The sequence below is a fragment of the Capra hircus genome, chromosome 21, assembly GCF_001704415.2.
Source record: "Capra hircus breed San Clemente chromosome 21, ASM170441v1, whole genome shotgun sequence".
NCBI classification, from domain to species: Eukaryota; Metazoa; Chordata; class Mammalia; order Artiodactyla; family Bovidae; genus Capra; species Capra hircus.
Window position 1 is genome coordinate 68,894,256 of NC_030828.1, and position 20,595 is coordinate 68,914,850.

The following is a 20,595-nucleotide window of genomic DNA, read 5'->3' on the forward strand; positions in this document are numbered from 1 at the left end:
CAGCTTTGTGTGTAGTAACGCTTCCTAAGGCCCACTTGCCTTCACACCCCTGGATGTCTGGCTCCAGGGGCATGGTCACACCACTGTGGTTATTCAAGTCATTAAGATCTTTTGGGTACAGTTTTTCTGTCTATTCCTTTTTTTTTTTTTTTTTGGCTGTCAAATAATCCTTTATTTTTCTCTTCCTTTTGCAGCTCTTAACTAGCTGGTCACTCCACCGCAGTTGGTGTCATCTATGATGTCATGAGGGTGGCGGCCATCAGCGTTGCAGCCCACAGATGGGGCACTTCCTAGGATCTTTCTAATGGTGCCAGCGAGTTCTCTGGGCTAGAGCGTTCTCCAGCTAGAGATCGATGCTGCACCTGCCAGGCAATGTCGACAATCTCATCAAAAGTGATGTTTCCACCGTGCTTAATGTTTTTCTCCTTCTTTCTATCTCTTGGTGGCTGCTTGAGGACTTTGATGATCAGGGCAGAAGCAGAAGATAGCACCTCAATCCAGGCCTGTCTGTTCTGATCAGTTTCACTGTAATCCTCAGACTCTTGCAATCACCAGTTGCCCTGGTGATGTTGTCACCGACCTTTTTTGGAGACCGACCCAGGGGGCCAATCTTGGGGATCAGGGCAGACGTGGCACCAACTTCCCCACTAGCGCACCTCAGGTATCCGACTTTGATCTCACTGGGGTCGAACTTAGGTGGCATGGTGGAGGCGGCTGGTGTCGGAAGAACCCCGATTCGGGATGACAAAGGAAGCTGTACTTTTTGCCTCCTCTGAGCCGAGAGCTCTTCTGTGTATACTTGCCACCTCTTAATATCTTCTGCTTCTGTCAATCCATACCTTTTCTGTGCTCATCCTTGCATGAAACGTTCCCTTGATCTCTTCAATTTTCTTGAAGAGATCTCAGGTCTATCCCATTCTATTGTTTTCCTCTACTTCTTTGTGCTGATCACTGAAGAAGGCCTTCTCTCTCCCTGCTGTTCTCTGGAACTCTGCATTCAGTTGGGTATATCCATTTCTCCCTGGCTTTTCAATGTTCTTCTTTCCTTAGCTATTTGTAAAGGCTCCCCAGACTATCACTTTGCCTTCTAACATTTCTTTTTCTTTGGGTGGTTTTGTCACTGACTCCTGCACAGTGTTACAAGCCTCTTTCCATAGTTCTGCAGGCCCCCTGTCCACCAGATCCAGTCCCTCGGCTCTGTCCCTCACTTCCACTATATAATCATGAGGATTTGATTTAGGTCATACCTGAATGGTCTAGTGATTTTCCTTGCTTTCTTCAATTTAAGTCTGAATTTTGCAGTAAGGGGTTCATGATCTGACCCACAGTCAGCTCCAGGTCTTGTTTTTGCTGGCTGTATAGAGCTTCTCCACGTTCGGCTGCAAACAATAATCAATCTGATTTCGATTTTGATCATTAGTGGTGTCCATGTGTAGAGCCGTCTCTTCTGATGCTGTACAAGGGTGTTTGCTATGACCAGTGCGCTCTCTTGGCAAAACTGTTGGGCTTTGCCCTGCTTCGTTCTGTACTCCGCAGCCAAACTTGGCTGTTCCTCCAGGTAGCTCTTGACTTCCTACTTCTGCTTTTCAGTCCCCTATAATGAAGGGGACATCTTTTGGGGGTGTTAGTTCTAGAAAGTATTGAACGTCTTCGTAGAACTGTTCAGCTTCAGCTTCTTCAGCATTACTGTTCGGGGCATAGACTTGGATCACTGTGATACTGAATGGTTTGCCTTGGAAACGAACAGAGATCATTCTGTTGTTTTTGAGACTGCACCCAAGTACTGCATTTTGGACTCTTTTGTTGACCACGATGGCTACTCCATTTCTTCTAAGGGATTCTTGCCCACAGTAGTAGATACAATGGTCATCTGAGTTAAATTCACCCATTCCAGTCCATCTTAGTTCACTGATTCCTAAGATGTCAGTGTTCATTCTTGCCATCTCCTTCTTGACCACGTCCAGTTTATCTTGATTCATGGACCTAACATTCCAGGTTCCTGTGCGACACTGTTATTACAGCATCGGACTTTAAGTCTCACTACCAGACACATCCACGGCTGAGCGTCGTTTCTGCTCGGGCCAGCCTCTTCCTTCCCTCCAGAGCTGTTTCTCCACTCTTCTCCAGGAGCGTATTGGGCACCTGCTGCCTTGGGGAGCTCGTCTTTCAGCGTCCTATCTGTTTGCCTTTTCATACTGTTCATGGGGTTCTCCAGGCAGGAACGCCAGGATGACTTGCCATCCCCTCCTCCAGTGGGCCATGGTTTATCAGAACTCTGCCCTGGGACTATGGGCGACCCTGCTCGGCATGGCTCACAGCTACACTGAGTTATGCAAGCCTCTTTGCCTCAACAACGCTATGGTCCATGAAGAGAGCGCTGAAAATATCAAATCCCAAATCCCTTGTAACTGCACACATCTTGGAAGGTTTAATCCAATCCACAATACGCTCTTCCCTCCCTCACTAGGACTTGCAGACACCAACCCACACGGCCCCAGGCTCCTGACAGTATAAATGACGAATCTGGCAGACCTTTTGATGTGTAAACCCTCTTTTCCCAAATTAGGCTTGTGCTTAACCTCCTTGGACATGCTGGGATCTGACTCTAATTGTAGGTTTGGGGCAGTGAGTGGCAGTGGAAGTGGAGCGCGGTGGAAACCGGCACCTGCTTGCAAAGTAACCACATCAGAAGAGGCCACTGCTGGGCCCGCAGAGGAGGCGGGACCAGACCCGCGGGAGGGGGAGGGGCCGCGCCCGCTCAGCGGGTCACTGGCTACTGTGGGATTCTGGCGTCTAGATCTGCCCCAAATCCGGCATCCAACTCTGTCCCCATCAGAGTCCTGCCGTTCACGGGGACCTGCGGAGGGAGGTTAGCTCAGTCTGTCTTGGGGTTCTGAACCCTCTGGATCTTGCTGGGGCTGCCTTGGGAGTACATTCGCTCTGCAGACTTGGGGGAGCAGAGATCCTTCAGGGATGGAAGGAACACTGTTGTCTGACCTACCTTGAGCGCAGGATTCAGGCCCCCCCCCTCCTCCCCCTCCCCCTCCCCTCCCCCTCCCCTCCCCCTCCCCTCCCCCTTCCCCTCCCTCCCTCCCTTCCCCCCACTTCCCTCCCTTCCCCCCTTCCCCCCTCCCTGCCCATCATGTCGCTTTATTTCCTTAGACGCTGGCGCAGCTCCTCCAGTGGCCCCTCCCACTGTCCTGAGCTGCCCCCGCCCCTTGCACCCCCATCACTGGTTGTGCAAGGAACTGTTGCCCGCAGTGCACCACGCGCTGGTGCTGCTCAGCCGCTCAGTCGTGTCCAGCTCTCTGTGACCCCGCGGACTGCAGCACACCAGGCTTCCCTGTCCTTCACCATCTCCCAGAGCTTGCTCAAACTCATGTCCATTGAGTCAGCGATGCCATCCAACCATCTCTTCCTCTGTCGTCCCCTTCTTCTCTTGCCTTCAGTCTTTCCCAGCATCAGGGTCTTTTCCAATGAGTCAGTTCTGCATCAGGTGGCCAAAGTATTGGGGCTTCAGCTTCAGCATCAGTCCTTCCAGTGAACATTCAGGGTGGATCTCCTTGCTTCCAAGGGCCTCTCAAGCGTCTTCTGCAGCACCACAGCTCAAAAGCATCCATTCTTTGGCGCTCAGTCTTCTTCATGGTCCAAATCAAACATTTGTGCACGACTACTGGAAAAACCATAGCTTTGACTATATGGACCTTTGTCGGCAAAGTGATGTCTCTGCTTTTTAATGTGCTGTCTAGGTTTTTCATGGCTTTTCTTCCAAGGAGCTGGCATCTTTTAATTTCATGGCTGCAGTCACTGTCTGCAGTGATTTTGGAGCCCAGGAAAATAAAGTCTGTCACTGTTTCCTTTTTTTCCCTTTTGTATTTGCCATGAAGTGACAGGACCATGACCTTAGTTTTTGGAATGTTGAGTTTTAAGGCAGCTTTTTCACTCTCCTCTTTCATGCTCATCAAAAGGCTCTTTCTTTAGTTCCTCTTCACTTCCGGCCATCAGAGTGGTATCGCCTTCGTATCTGAGGTTGCTGATATCTCTCCAGCTACCATGGCTCCAAATGTCCCACAGTCCCATCACTGGAGCCTCACAGCCTCCAACCTGCTAGGGCATGTGAACTATCTGCCATGTCCCCCGGGAGGTCTGTGGTCTGTAGCAGCCGTGGGTGCCCGCACGGTGGGAGACAGGATTCGGCTATGGAAAACAAGCAGGGGTCCAGGTTGACCACAGGTGCTCCGAGGCTTCTGCAGGACGGAGGGGAATATGATCTGTGTCTCGCTGATGGGATCCCAGGTTGCAACTAGCTCTGGCCAGAAAGAAGCATCTGCAGGCTGGGTTAGGTGCCCGAGGAGGCCAGGCAGCTCCGCCCAGACCTGCAGAAGAGGTGCCGGCTGGTCCCGCTGCCCAGCCTGCCACTGACCCTGAGCCCCAGAGCAGCTGCGGTTTTGAGAAGCCACGCTCCAGGGCGATCTGCTGCACACGCACCTCTCAGGGGGGTCGCTGCCCCTGCTGTGGCTGAGAGGCTGAGGGAACCAGAAGATGTGGCCCCGCATTCGTCCCGGACCTCACTGAAGACGGTGGCCTGTGACAGGACATCCCACTGGTGGTCCGGCTGGGCTCGCCAGCAGACAGATGGAAATAGCAGCAGCAGGTTACCTGGCTTTTCCCCCAGCTCTCTCCCAGGGGGCAGTCACCGGAGGTTCCACAGAGCCCACTGGGGCTTCTTATCTGACCCACATCCTTGTCCAGCCTCGACCAGACTGAACCCACACTGTCATTTCCACCAGGTTGACTTGTGGGTCACATTATTTGCAGGACTCCCCAAGCCCCTCAAACTCAGAAGTCACAAAGAGAAACACTGACAAGACTCAACTGCACCTGAATTTAAAACTGATCATTGGCTGTATGGCTCAGGAAACTCAAGCAGGGGCTCCGTCTCAGCCTAGAGGGGTGGGATGGGGCAGGAGATGGGAGGGAGTTCAAAAGGGAGGGGAAATATGTATATCTACAGCTGATTCATGTTGAGGGTTGACAGAAAACAACAGAATTATGTAAAGCAGTTATCCTTCAATAAAAAATTAATTAATTTAAAAAAACTTCTGATCAGCACAGAAAGCACAGACTGGGAAAGACTTTCTGCAACACAGCTCTCTGACGGTGGACAGGTTGGACCACGTGGTTTAAAGGTCCTATTTGGCAGAAGAGACCACAGTTGCCCCCGAACTGGGGAAAAAAAAAAAAAAACACAACAAAAAACTTGCAACCTACATAATGGAAAGACTGACAGATATAACCATGTAAAAATTAAAAATATCTCAGAGCAAAAGATACCATAGGCAAACATAGCTGGTCCAAGCTGCTTCTCCAGCTCAGGGTACAAATAAGGTCACCCCACCTGCTCACACGGCCGGGATGCTTTCCATGGCAGCTCAGCCCCCCATCACCTCAGGCATGTTTGCTTTTGACACCGATGCACCCCCGCCCCGGCGACACACCACCCCTGGGGGCACCTGTGTGCCGCTGGTTCCCATGGAGCACAGGGGCTCGGGTCACTGGGGTGCCATTGACGCGTTCCCACCCGGGATGCTGCCCACATCAGGCCTGGCGTGAACTCTAGGATGACAACCAGAGGCTGCTTCCTCCTAAGCAAGTGGCGTGGGGGCTCTGTCCACATCGCTAACACAGAGAGGCATCGGACGTTAAAAATAATCATAAAGTACGTGGCGAAGCTGAAAAGCCAGGGGGGTGGGGTGAGAGAGGACGGGGAGGTGCTGACCCCTCGGGGGCAGGGCAGTGGCACCCAGCGCTTCCGGGAGGTGCCGGGGCTGTGGTGACCCCCATAGCCGACCCTGAGGGTCTGCCCCTCTGGAGGGTTGGAGGGAAGGCAGAGGTGCGTGGGGTCCTCGCCGGCACAGCACGACGTCCCTGGGGCGCTGCCTGCTCTGGGGTGTCCTTCGGGTGCAGAAGGTGGGCCCGGGGGCTTGGGACACCCGGTCAATGCTGCAATGGCCATAGGCCCTTGGGCACGTCTGCAGCCTCCCGGCACTGCCAGGAGCGAAAACTGCGTCCTCTGCCCAGCCCTCCCGTGAGCTGGGCCCGGGCCACAGGAGTTACTTCTGTGAAGTGGTGAGGCCTGGAGTACGTAGAACACCGTGAGGCATTTGCGAACAGTGGGCTCTGGGCCAGACCTCACCCGGGGCAGGGGACTGAGTCCAGCCCAGAAAGGTGCCCATGGCGCCGGGTACAGGAGAGGCCAAGGCGGGTCTTCACTCTACGTTCACTCCCTGCTGGCGTCTCTCATCCACACGGAGATACTCTGGCACCGTGCTGGCTGCCAGGGGCTCCACTCAGGAGGGCTGGGCACCAGCCTCCAGACGTCGTCCCACCCTGGAGTCCTAATGTGTGACCTCCCCGTGGGGTGTTGCCACTTGGGGTCCAGGGTCCTTGTTGGAGTGCCACAGCCGACCACCTCTCTGGGGGGCAGGCTGACCCGTGGCCCACCTACATCACATTGACCTATAGGCCCCCAGACACGAGAGACCCTTTTACCAGGCAGGACACCCGAGAGGCCTAGAGATCACCTCTCAGGGGCTGAGGGCAAGGTGGTCTCTAAAGTCCAGGCCTTCCAAGCAGAAGAAGAGCCCAGCCTGCACAGGCGGGGAGGGGCTCTTCCCAGGACCAGCTGGCCTAGGAGGCCAGGAGCTCAGGGCCATCAGACGTGTTTGAACCCACCTCATGCCCCCACCCCATCCTCTGCAGCAACACTGACCGTCACAGAAACTCCCTGCAAAGGCGCTGAACTCAGCCTGGCTTTGAACTAAGTCAATGGTGAGGCTTTGACAAGTGTTTTAGCGCTATCGTAGAAGCTGACCACATCATAAGCGAAGAAATGAAGCCCAAGCTCTCACTGACCATGGCTAACCACCCCCCACCCACACCCTGGGCAGGTATAAGCAGCCAGCCCACCCTCGGTTCCAACACCACAGGGGACATCCGGGCTCCTGACAGCACAGCTTGGCAAGTCTCCCCACCCCCAGTGGAGTCCATCTCCCACTTCCGGAATCCAGGGGCTGGACCTCAGGGCTTCCTGGGCCCAACAGGAAGTGCCACATGCTAATTCCATGCCTTGCCCTCGAGACACCTTGGGCAAGGGGGAGACTTACATGCTGAAGATTACAAACGCTGCAGGGAGAGATGAAGGCTCTAAAGGAACAGACATCACTGTCCACGGACTGAGCGACTCAGCACCTCTGCGGTGGCCACCCTACCTGAATTCACCCACAGGCCCATGGCAACCCCTCCCAAAATCCAAGCTGGCTTCTTAGTTTTTGCAGAAATTGCTACACTGATCTTAAAATTCACATGTAAATGTAAAGTCCCCGGAAGAGCCAAAATAGTCTAAAAAAGAACAAAGGTGGAGAACTCAACATTTCCTGACTTCAAAACTTACTCCAAAGCTGTCGTAATCAAGATAGTACCATATGAGCAAAAGGACAGACATCCAAACCAACGGAGTATAACTGAGAGTCTGAGCATAATCCAGTACATTTAGAGCCAACTGATTCTCAACAGGGATGCCAGTCCCAGAACGGAGGAGGTACACGCCACACCCTTGATCGAGGACTTGTACCCAGAATGTGTCTTATCCCTCAAGAGTACGACAAATAATCCAAGTTTTAAGTGACCAAAAATTTTAGATAGTTGACCAAAGGACACAGACGGCCTGTAAGAACTTGAAGAAACATTTGGCAACATTAGTAAGAGAAATACAAATTAAAACCGCAGTAAGACACACGAGGATAGCTATCATCATCAGAGCAGTTGTTCTGATGATAGTTCTGGGGATGGAGAAGTTTGAGAAACTGGTTGTTGTTTACTTGCTAAGTCACGTCCAGCTCTTTCGTGACCCTATGGACTGCAGCCCCTCGGGATCCTCTCTCTGTGGGATTTTCCGGGCAAGAATACTGGAGTGGGTTGCCATTTCCTCCTCCAGGGAGAAACTGGAACCTTCGTATATTAACAGCAGAAATGTGGCAGGTGCCACCACTTGAAAAGCAGCTCAGCTGTTTCTTAAAATGTTGAACATGAATTTACCATATGGCCCAGCAATTCCACTCCTCTCATCTACCCAAGGGAAGTGGAAACATATGCCCACACGGAAACTAGTGCAGGAATATTCACAGCAGCTTCAGTTCTACAGACCAGGACTGGAAGCAGCCCAAATGCCTATCAACTGGCAAGTGGGAAACAAGACAGGCTGGATGCTCACAGTGGAGCATTGCCTGGATCCTTACAGTGGAGCATCAGCCGGCGCTAAGACAGAACCAAGTTCTGACACGTGGTATAAGACGACACTATGCCAAATGAGAGAAGGTCTCAGATGCTGTGATTCTGTTAATATGAGAGGTCCAGAAAAGAGAAGTCTGAGGACGCAGGAAGCGCATCGGTGGCTGCCAGGGGCTGGGCCCCGAGGTTGCTCTGTGGGTGGGGAAGCTGTTCTTCAGCGACACGGTGGTGACCACAGCATCATTCCAAATTTATCTAAAAAAAATTGAATGTGACACTTAAAACTAGTGAATTTTATAGTTTGTAAAATATAACTCAATAAGACTGTTAAACAGAAAAACGGAAGAGAAGCCTCAGGCACTGCGCTGTCTCTCTGCCCGCTTGGCTGCCGCGGTCTGCTACTGATGAGATGTGTGGCTCAGACACTCCACTGCCCACGCCCCAGCTGACAGGCAGCTCCCGGATGGGCCAGGAGACTGTCCTAGTCAGCCTCAGGTGACACGGGAAGGCCAGCCCAGCGAGGCCGTGCCTTCACGAGCCGTCACGGGCTCTCCTGCTTTTCCTTGAGCTGGGCAGCTTGTTACGCAGCACCAGCTGACCGATGCACACCCTGTCTGTCACAGCACTTGATTCCAGACGCCGCGGACGATGACCGCTGATGCAGCAGAGATGTGGGCATCGCACCCCATCCCCCCAGCCGAGCTCAGTGCCCAGGACACGGGGTGGGGCTGCCCTGTCATCTCTCGGTGCAGGCCTGTGACCACACAGCCCCAGTGCTCGGGTTTAGAGACTGGTTCAAACGCACAGCTTCCCGCCTGCAGCCTCAGTCAGAGGCCCACAGGGAGTCAGGCAGGGGCGGCTCCCCCAGCAGTGCAGCGGCTTAGCCCCCTCCCACCCTACGCACGTGTGGCCATCAGCAGCCCTTCTTCAGAACCCCACCTGCCCTGGGACCCCGCAGCCTTACATCTGGAAATTCTGGGTTGTTTTGGAGCCATGCCAGCTTCCTAGGGGTAGAGGGGTACGACTGAGACAGACAAGTGAATTGGTCAAGGTTGCAGGACACATGGTCCCTAAACAAAACTCAATCACACTTTCACACACTACCAAGAAACGATGGGAAATGGAAACGTAAAAATACCATTTACAAAAGTACCACCGAATGGGAAATAGGATAAATCTGACAAAAATGGGCCAGAGCTGCAAACAGAAACCTAGGAAACGAGAACGGTGCCCTGAGACCGGTTAAGATGGGGGCTCCCCTGGCGGTCCAGTGCTGAAGACTGCACTCCCAAGGCTCAGGGCTCGGGTTTAATCCCTTGTTGGGGAACTAAGTTCCCGCAGGCTACACAGCATGGCCAGAAAAAGAGTAGTTACCATGGTAAATTACATGGTGCGTGTATTTTACCACAATTATTATAATAAAAGGACAGAAAACCAAAAAAGGCCCCAATACTAACAGTGGCTGTCTCCTGGGGAGTGAGACTGCGAATGTTTCCCCTTCGTTTCTGTGTTTTCCTATACTGCCCACATTTCCTCTAATCAACAAGGATCACTTATAATCGGAGAAAAGTAAAATTAATTTTTAAATTAAAAAAAAAAACCTCCAAAGCATTGCCAAGAGAAATTCACCAAGAACTGAATCAGTGGAACGGTACACAGCCTGGAGGGTGAGAAGACGCAGTTTTGTTGACACCAGATCTCTCCAAACGCGACGCAGTTCCCATCAGAATTCCAGCAGGAGTGGCAGCGCCGATCCTTACATCAGTCAGATTTTAATCAGTCTCTTAAAAAGCTAAAATAGGGAGCTTCACGGCTGTGCAGGGACAGACTCCGCGCTCCCAATGCAGGGGTCTGGGTTCAACCCCTGGTCGGGGAGCGAGAGCCCATGTTCCACAACGTGGGCAGGAGATCCAGGGCAGCCAAATAGATGAATCCTTTCTAAAAGCTGAAAACACACTTACCCTACACTCCAGCGTTCTCACTACCGGCTATCTATCCCAGAGAAACTGAAGCTTCTGCTCACAGCACTGCCCGTTCTCTAGCGTCTACCGAGCTCTGTGTAACAGCCTAGACTGGAAACAAGCGTCCTCTGACGGGCAAACAGCTGGACAGATCTCGGGCATGTGTGCTGTGGGGCAAGAGCTCAGCGACACACGGGAGCAGGCCACCCGTCTCCAGCTGGAAGGGTTCAGAGGAGGCGATGCTGTGGGCACAGAACCATCCCAGACGTTGCAGGGTGTGTAGTCGAACTGACATGCTATTCCTGAAGTGACGAGACTGCAGAGAGGTGGCGCAGATCAGAGGCTGGGGTGGGCGACAGGGCGGGACAGGGCAGCAGGTCGGGGTCCCCATGGTGGTGGTGGTGGTCCTAATTGCATCTAAACTGTGGCTGTGGTTGTGGGCTACGCCGTGGTAAAGTGTCAAGGAGCAATACACACAGACACAGTGAGGAGCCTCTGAAGAAACCCCTGATGGCCCAGGAGGGTCTGTGGGCCGGTTACCATATCCTGCCTTTGATCGTTTAGTCCCTAAGTCTTGGCCCACTCTTTGAAACCCCATGAACTATATAGCCCACTAGGCTCCTCTGTCCGGGCGGATTTTCCAGGCAAGAATACTGGAGTGGATTGCCATTTCCTTCTCCAGGGATATCCTGCCTTTGATAATACACCACAATTACGGAAGGGAGGCTGGTGGGGAAAGCCGGGTGATGGGTATACAGGAATCCTCTGTATTATTTTTTGCTACCTCTTGTGACTGTATAATTACTTCAAAACAAAATCCCAGCAGGTTTGGTTTTGTTTTGTTTTGGTGGAGGAGGGCATGTAGACAGAGGTGCCTGGCCGGCTACTGTCCCAACAGGGTCACAAAGAGTTAGACACCATGGAAGTGACAGCGTGCACACACGCACAGAAAGTGACGAACTGATTCTGAAATTCAGATAGAAATGCAAAGGACCCAGAGTGGCCCAAAACAACTTCAAAAAAGAAAGCCGGAGTTGGAGGGACCTCCCTAGCAGCCCAGTGGTCAGGAGCTGGCGATTTCACTGCTGGGGCCCAAGTTCATTTCTTGCTGGGAGAACTAAGATCCTGCAAGCTGTGTGGTTCAGCCAAAGAGAATAAAAGGAAAGGCAGACAGCATTGGGGAATAACACTGCCTGATTTCAAGACTTACTGCAAAACTACGGGAGCCCCCAGCCAGAGCCAATCCCTGCGTCCACCAAGGCGCGTGACTGGACTGCCCAGCGGCGGCACGCCCACGCAGTGGAGATCTACGCGGGGAGAAAAAGCGACGGCTACTGGCTCACACGGCAGGGACTGGCCTCAGAATAACTGAACTGAGGAGAAAAAGCCAAGTCCAAAAAGACTACTTCCTGTTGTTGTTTGGTCACTAATTCACGTCCGCTTCTTTGCAGCCCCGTGGACTATAGCACACCAGGCTTCCCTGACCTTCACTGTCTCCCAGAGTTTGCTCAGATTCACACCCATCGAGTTGGTGATGCCATTCAACCATCTCATCCTCTGTCGCCCCCTTCTCCTCCCGCCCTCAATCTTTCCCAGCATCAGCGTCTTTTCCAATGAGTCAGTTCTTCGCATCAGGTGGCCAAAGTATGGGAGCTACAGCTTCAGCTTCAGTCCTTCCAATAAATATTCAGGGCTGATCTCCTTTAGGATTGACTGGTTTGATCTCCTCGCTGTCCAAGGGACTCTCAAGAGTCTTCTCCAGCACCACGGTTCAAAAGCATCAATTCTTTGATGCTCAGCCCTCTTTATGGTCCAACTCTCACATCTGTACATGACTACTGGAAAAACCATAGCTTTGACTATACGGACCCGTTGTCAGCAAAGCAATGTCTCTATTTTTAAATATACTGTCTAATTTTGTCATAGCTTTCCTTCCCAGGAGCAAGCATCTGTTGATTTCACAGCTGCAGGCACTGTCCCCAGTGATTTTGGGGCCCAAGAGAACAAGACCTGTTCCTGCTTCCACTTTTTCCCCTTCTGTTTGCAATGAGGCCATGAGCCTGGATGCCAGGATTTTAGTTTTCTGAATGTTGAGTTTCAAATTAGCTTTGTTTACTCTCCTCTTTCACCCTCATCAAGAGGCTGTTTAGTTCTCTTTGCTTTCTGCCATTAGAGTGGAGGATGCCGATTTTGGGCTCATTGTTTAGTTTGTATAGGGGGTTAGGCGGTGTGCCATCTGCGAATCTGAGGTTGTTGATTCTTCTCCCGGCAGTCTTGATTCCAGCTTGTGATGCATCCAGCCCGGCATTTCTCACGGTGTTCTCTGCATCCCCAGCTGAAGGTCTTTCCCGCTCTGGCCCAGCCGCTTCATTCTTTCTGAAGCTTTTAGTAACTCCCCTCTGCTCTTCCCCCGTAGCCTATTGGACACCTTCCCCCCCGGGGGCCCATCTTCTGGCATCATATCTCTTTGCCTTTTCACGCTGTCCATGGGGTTTTCCGGGCAAAAATACTGGAGTGGTTTACCATTCCCTTCTCCAGTGGACCGTGTTTTCTCAGAACTCTTCGGTATGACCGGTCCATCTTGGGCGGCCCTGCACGGAATGGCTCTTAGCTTCACTGAGTTAGACAAGCCCTTTTGCCACAACAAGGTTGTGATCTGTGAAGGAGGGACATCCTGTATGATTCCATTTATGTGAAATTCCAGGCAATGCAAGCTAACCCATCTCGAGAGAAAGCTGATGAGAGGTTGCCTGGGGCTGGGGTCACAGAGGGGCGCGGGGACACTTTGGAGACGACAGCTGCGTTCACTATCGTGACTGTTGCCACGGCTTTGCAGGTGTGCACTCACACGGGAACTTATCGAGTGTGTACTTTAAGCGTGCGCCATTTATTTATGTCAAGTGCACTTCAGTCGAGCTGTCGTTAACAGTGAGGAATGTGTGGAGGTAACTAGATTTTCTCCACAATTGGGCACAGGTCCTGTTTCTTGGGAGGAGCCACGGTCCCTACCGCAGGAATGCGCAGGTGTGAAGCGTCCAGGGAGTCGGTGATCCTGGACCCTAAGGCCGCTGTCCTCCTGCTCTCAACACGGCCGCATCCGGGCCATGACCCCACCTGGGGAAGGCCTGTGAGGTCCTACTATTCACATAAGACACACAAAGATGGTCTGTGGGTATCGCAACATGCCCACGCATACCCATGTACATCGTGACACAGCCGCAATTTCTTCTAGAAGAACACAGGTCACACCCACCTTGCGACACCAGACCACACCACTAGGATGGCTACTATGTCTAAACACCCAGAGCACTGAGCATCGGTGAGGACGCAGAGAGACTGGAGTCTTCGTGCGGCGTCGGCAGGAGCGTGGAACGGTGCCGTTGCCATGGAGAACAGCATGATGCTTCCTCCAAAAAATGAAAAATAGAAAATAGAACTATCATATGATCCAGCAATCCCAGCGTGGGTATTTATCCAAATGAACTGACAGCAGAATCCCAGGAGACCTGAACCCTTGTCGAGCGCAGCTGAGAGCTGGGTGCAGCCTGGGCTCCAAGGGCAGACGAGGAGGCAGACAAGATGTGGTCCATCCAGACAAGGAAATGTCGCTCAGCATCAGAAAGGGAGGGAGTTCTTTTTTTTTTCTTCCAATATTACTCTTTTTATTTTTAAATTTTATTTATTTTTAATATAAATTTATTTATTTTAATTGGAAGCTAATTACTTTACAATATTGCATTGGTTTTGCCATAGATCAACATGAATCCACCACGGGGGTACACGTGTTCCCCATCCTGAACCCCCCTCCTGCCTCCCTCCCCATACCATCCGTCTGGGTCATCCCAGTGCATCAGCCCCGAGCATCCTGTCTCATGCATCGAACCTGGACTGGCGATTCATTTCACATATGGTAATATACATGTTTCAATGCCATTCTCCCAAATCATCCCACCCTCGCCCTCTTCTGACGCCGGAACTCAAAGGCATCACACTGAGTGAAATAAATTAGTCACAAAAAGAGAAATACTGCTGACTCCACTGATAAGAACCTAAAGGAGTCTGATTCCTAAGATTTGCAGCCAGAGGCTCCAGGGCAGAGAAAATGCACAGCTCTTGTTTAACGGGGATGGAGGCTCAGCTCTACAAGGTGAGGAAGCTCTGGGGTGGTATTTTACAACACTGTGAACGTGCTTTAAATAACATTACTGAACTGTGCGCTCAAAAACTGTTAGGATGGAAGTTTTACCTTCTGTGGGTTTTGCCAGAATTGAAAACTTCTTTAAATACACCATGATGGTGGGACTACAGTGTGACTGTGCCAAGGCCTCTGAGCTGCACACTAAATGGCTGAGGTGGCCAAGTGCTTTATGTCTATTTTGCCGCAGATTCCTAAAAGTTAGAAAGGGACTGCCCCTCCCTGCGGGTCCAGTGGTTAAGAATCTGCCTGCTAATGCAGGGGACACAGGTTCAATCCCTGGTCCAGGAAGATTCCACAGCTAAGCCTGTGAACCACAGCTACTGAAGCCAGCACACCCTGGAGCTTGTGCTTCGTAACTAGAGAGGCTCAGTGCAACCAGGGGCAGCCCCTGCTCACTGCAACCGGAGAAAGCCAGAACGCAGCAGCAAAGACCCAGGGCAGCCAAACGCAGTACAAGAAATTAAAATAAATAAATGACTTTCTTTAGAAAAGCGGCATGAGAGGTGAGAAGCTGGCAGGGTGGTAGGTGGACGTGGAATCCGTCTCTCTGCATGGATGCACCAGGAATCCATCTTCAGACACAGAAGATCTCACAGATCACCAGCTGAGAGCAGGCAGGAGTCTTTGACGCCCGGGAAGGAATATACAGACCCACGCAAAACTCTGACTTCCCTGGTGGTGCAAAGGATAAGGATCTGCCTGCCAACCCAGGTCCAGGCGGACTCCATGTGCTGAGGAGCAACTAAAGCCGGGAGCGACAACTGCTGAGCCCAGGAGCCGCAGTCGCTGAGGCCCGCACGTCCAGAGCTCCTGCCCCACAACCAGGGAAGCCACCGCGACAAGCTGCCCGCGCGCCGCCGCTCACCACAAGCAGAAGACAACCATCACGTGCAGCAAGGAAGACCCAGTGCAAAGCAAAACGCAGCCATTCATTACATTTCAGAGAGAAATGGAATGAGAGAAAGGACACAGATGACAGGTACCATGACTCCTTTCGCGGATCCTGCCTTTCCAGCTCACCCGTCCACGGGCCTATGGATAGCCTTCCGTGCGCCCTTTGTAAAGCTCGCAGTGTCTGGCCTCCTGGGCTGCCTGAGCATAGGTGACCCACCGCGACAGATGGCACGGTTTGGGGTCTGGTTACTGGCCACTACTGGCCACGTGGCCACGACCAGCCCAGCCTTAGGACCCTAATGCTCGATGCTCCCAGGCAGCGGCAAAGGGTGGAGCCCTGGACAAGCGTCAGACTGACAGGCGCCACCCTGCCTGCAGCGGCTCCCCGTTCTTGCCCCGGTCCCCGCCCCCTCCCCACCCCAGCTTCCCTCCACCAACAAGGTCAAGGAGCTGCTTCACGCTGACCTTAACTGGAACTTCTCGAGTGGTCATGAAATGGGACGGGCTTTTCTGTGTGAGTTTTCTAAGCGCGCGCCTGAGAAGCCCTTGGCCCCACGTGGGTGACGCAGGCCCCACTCGGCTGCATCCACTGGGCCCCTCCGCGGGAGCCCTCCCATCCCCGCGGCTCCAGGGAGTAGGACACAGAACCACCCTCCAGCTGTCTTCTCCCTTCCGTGATGTTTCATCGGCTCCTGGGTGAATCTTTCCTGGAATGCTCCCCTTAGTTTTCTGTTGGGGACAGTTTTCCTCTTGCTAGTTTGTAGACGCTCTCTGAATAGTGGTCAACGCTGTACTTCGTCCTCACGAGTGTTGTTATGAAGAGGTGGAGCCCCTTGTGTGGACACCGCTGACTCTGTGAGCCGTCGGACCAGCTGGTCGCGCAGGTCTCCGGGTCTCGGCCTCCAGCTCCTCGGTGAGCGCGTGTGCGCAGCGGACGCACACTCGGGTCTCGGTTCCTAACCGCAGCGCTGCGGCAGTGCTGGCCAGTCCCGAGCCTCTGTCTGCCCAGCCCTGTCCTCCCGGTCCTTTTCCTCCTGCTCTGAGGCCACTGGCCTTCACGCCTTACTTCCCTGTCCCGGGGCACGTTTGCTCCTCGTGGGTGGGGACTCACCTGTGTCCTGTTCAGACACAACGACTCTCCAGCTGTGGGCAGGCGGGCGGCCAAACGCCTGTGCCCGGACCTGCTTCCCACCGCCCCACGGAGGGGCCTGTTGGGGAGCATTACCCCTCACCGGCCCAGGACCTGGGTGGACACGCCCACTTCCCCGCCCCCCAGGATGAGTGGACACGCCCACTGCCCCGCCCTCCCCTCCAGGGTGAGCGGGCACGCCCACTGCCCCGCCCTCCCCTCCAGGATGAGGGGTGGAGATGCCCACTGCCCCTCCTCTCCCCGTGAGAACTTCCCTGAAGTCCTACCCTCTGGACTCTGGCCCGAGCTTCCCTTCATGACATCTTCCCCATCCTCACCCTGGGGTTGTCTGCAGTGCTGACCCCTCCCACGTGTCCTGTCCCTTCTCCAGCCGCCTGGCTGCTCCTGTTTGTGTCCCTGACACAGGGCAGTGGCCAAGCCGCAGGGTCCCTCAAGCGCCCCACGCTCCCAGACACTCATCAAGCCCCGCCCAGGTCCCCACCTCCAGAGTCCACACATGACACGTGGGGTCCTGCAGCTGGGCAGGCCTCCAGCCAGTGGGAGGGGCGGGCTCCCTCCCCAGGCCCCCCATCTCGCCTCGTGAGGTCCAGGGACGACTCCTGCCCCTCTCCCCACTGGATGGGGAGGAGAGAGGCCTCCTGCCCCCCAGGACTCCCTGCAGGAAGGCAGGTGTCTCCTCAGCCCCCGTCCCCTCCACCCTAACCCCCAGAGTACATCTGCACCCATGGTCTCGGCTGGCTGCGGGAGAGAGGGGCCAGTCCAGCCTGGCTCTGGGTGGGGGCTGGGAGACCTCTGCTCTGACTCCAGGCCCAGCTGGGCAGGGGGCCCCACCCCGTGCCCGGGTGGCCTCTCCTCCTCCACTCTACCCAGTGACAGGTGCAGGAGGGAGACAGCCATCCCAGCGTCCAGCGTCCAGCGTCCTGCACAGCTCCTGCTCTGGGGCTGGCCTGGCTCGCTGTCCTGGGAACTTTTTCTCCTCTGTGTGGGACAGGAGGTGCTCTCAGCACCCCGGACCCCAGGTCTCTCTCTCGCCGGGTCCCTTGGGGTCCCCACGCCGGCACCCTCTCTTAGAAGCCCGAAGCCGGCTTGGAGTTCGGGGCCAGCCTGGACCTCTGGGCCCCATGTGTGTGTCAGGGAGGGGCAGGGGGCCAGCTGGGGGTGCTTTCAAATATGGCCCAAGTCCTCCCTGCTCGGGTGTGGGCTTGCCGCCCAGGTGGAGCTGGTGCAGTGATGCTGGGTCAGTCATCAAAACCGTGCAGCTTCTGTCCTGCGGTTTCTGGCCCCTGGCTGTGGGGAAGCCCGCCGGCCCCTGGTGAGGACACTGCAGGGACCCCTGGGAGAGGCTCAGGCCCTACCAAGAGTCACATGAGGGAGCCTGGAGGCAGACCCTCCTCCCCAGTCCAGCACAGTCTTCAGAGGATAAGCCCTGGCCAAAACTGTGACCACAGCGTCTGAAGACCCCGGGCCAGAACCGTCCTGTGAAGCCCCTCCCAGACCCCAGACCCACAGAATCTGTGAGATGATAGCTTGTCATTTTAAGCCCTTTGAGGTGACTATGTCTGGGGCGACTTGTCACGCAACAGCAGGTAAGCAGTCCTAGAACAGCCCCTGGTGTGTTGCAGGTTTGGGTCTCAAGCACCCCAATATAGCAAAGATCGCAAGGGCCACGTGAGCTTGTTTCGTCTCCCGGGGCAAATGGAGGTCATGTTCACCCTTCACTGTAGTCTGTGAAGAGTGCAATAGCATGATGTCCAAAACCGACGCACAGACCTTGATTTTAAAATCATGCTGAAAAAAAAAATTAAAAAAAATAAAATCATGCCGTTGGAAGAACAGCAGTGACGGGCTTCCTCAACAAAGGCTTGCCGCAAAACTTCAATCTGCAAAACACGAGCGTCGGCAGAGCGCAGTGAAGCGCGGGTTTGTACGGGGACAGAAGTCCAGGGCCTCCCGCGAGGGGATGGCAGGAGGGTGTGCAGGGAAAACCCAGCGCCCAGTCTCAGAGGTCACGGCATGCGGGACCTCTCAGCCCGGCAGCTGGCTCGGCACTCAGGTCTCGCTGGGTTCTTCTCACCGCAGGGCTTGGCGGGTTGGCGGGGCTGCAAGGTGGAGACCCAGAGCGACAGGACACTTGTGCACGTCACCTGCCTGGGGAGGAGAAGAGCCAGAAACGCCAGGGCACCAGGGCCGCCTGTGGGCCGCCCACCCCACCCCCCCGGCTTTGTGGGTTTGGCTCATCTCCCTGGGTCCTTGCGAGCCTCCATCTCTTCCACAAGCTGGAGAACTTCCGGGGCTCTAGCCAGGCAACGGGGGCACCCGGGCTCCGCCCTGCGAGCTGGGGGCCCCTCGCTTGGTGTCTGCCTCCCCACCTGCTCTTTTCTCTCTGTTTGGAGCTCCTGTTGCCTCCCCTGAATCTCTACCCTGTGACCTTTAAGACTGTCCTATGGGTCTCCACACTGGCTGCCTGCGCTCGACGGGACCTCGAGTCCGAGGCCATCCTGGGCCAGTGCTGACCTGCGATGCCCCGGCCCTCTCTGATCACAGGCTCTGCTGCCCGTCTCCCTGCAGCCGTCTCTCACGGAGCAGGTGCTGCGGCGTCCTGACCAGGCCTCCCTCTGGATGCCCAGCGCCCACTGTCCCCCAGGGCGACTCTAACTGTAAGGAAGGTAACATTCGGGAGCTCAGGAGGCGGAGGTGCCGCCTCCTAGGGGGCCGTGTGTGGGGCAGGCTGTCAGCACAGGGCCTGTGGCTCAATGAGTGGTCCCGCCTATGTGAGGGGACATCCGCCCCACACACCCCATGCCCACCACACCCAGAATCCGTCACCAGCCCCATCCTGGTCGGTGCTCAGGCTCAGGCACCGGCCAGGGGCCACCTTGGCCTCGCTGCTGGCCCTGGGTCTGGCTGAATGTCGCAGGGCTCCAGTGGGCCCTCCCTCGCTGGATGGTGGGCTTCTGGAATCTTCCAGGGCTGGAGGCGGAGGGGAGGGGTGGCACAGACTGTTTCTCTCTCCTAGTGGCCTCCCGGCCCCTGCTCTCAGCTGGAGACCCTCACAGGTCCCAGACGGCACAGCTCCTTGAAGACTTGGGTCTGGGGTCTGATGAGGGAGGGCCAGCGGGCTGGGTCCAAGAAAGCTGGGGTCGGGCCCTGTGAGGCCAAGGCCACAGGCCCACAGGCTGGCCCATGGAGGTTAACGGCCCAGCCGTCCAGGGGACAGCTGTGGGATCTCCTCCCCTCTCCTTGGGGCCTGGTTTCTTCGGAGACTCGGCAGGCAGAGCTGTCGCCAAGCAGAGCCATTCCCTAGGGCCTGGCACTGGGGAAGCAGCGGGCAGCCCCGGGGGGCGGCTGCAGGAGGCCTGGATCCTGGCCCCAGAGCCACTCTGCACCCGTGGCAAGCTGGCTGCAGGGACACGGGTCGGCACGTGGGGCTGGAACTCAGCCCTCGGTCCAGGCCCAGCACCGACGAGGCCCTGCTCCCGGCTCTGACCCCCCGGGGATGAGGAGGTGGGGGTCCATCTGACCCCAGCCAGAAAGAGGGGCCTCTCCTGCAGAGCTTCGGACCTATAGCAATGACCACTGCCAACTAGCCGCTCTTCACTTGGTGGGCACAGGGCTCCCTGGGTGTTTGGCCTATGGAGGGAGTGCCCACTGCCCAGGATGGGCCAGACCCCACACGTCCACCAGCACAGCCCCAGCAGGCACCTGCCTGGGGCCTCAGACCCCCCACCCAGGCCTGCCCCTCCCCAGGCTGGCACCTCAGCACACCCTGATGTTCACCTCCACCCCACCACCATCCTCTCTCAGCTGTGAAGCAGCAAGGACCTGGCCAGACCCGCAGCCTCTGCAGGCCCCAGCTGGAGCCAGTCCAAAGGTGCAGCCTGCTGTCCTCTCAGGGAGCCCCCAGCCTCCGGGCCCGCGCCCCGAGCCCTGTGCTGCCTCCAAGCCTGCAGCCCCGCAGGCCCAGGGAGGCCCAGACCCTATTTGGTGACCTGAGCCCAGAGGACAGTGAGGAGGCTCCCCTGGTGCCGTCAGGCTGGGCGGGGAGCAGGCGGGTGGGGGGAGGCGGTGCCTGGAGGGGCCGCAGCCTCGAAAGCAAGGAGGCT

The 20,595-nt window shown here is 55.3% G+C and overlaps 1 pseudogene; it reads right to left on the reverse strand.

Moving 5' to 3' along the window:
* Positions 202 to 739, reverse strand: LOC102189353 (annotated as a pseudogene).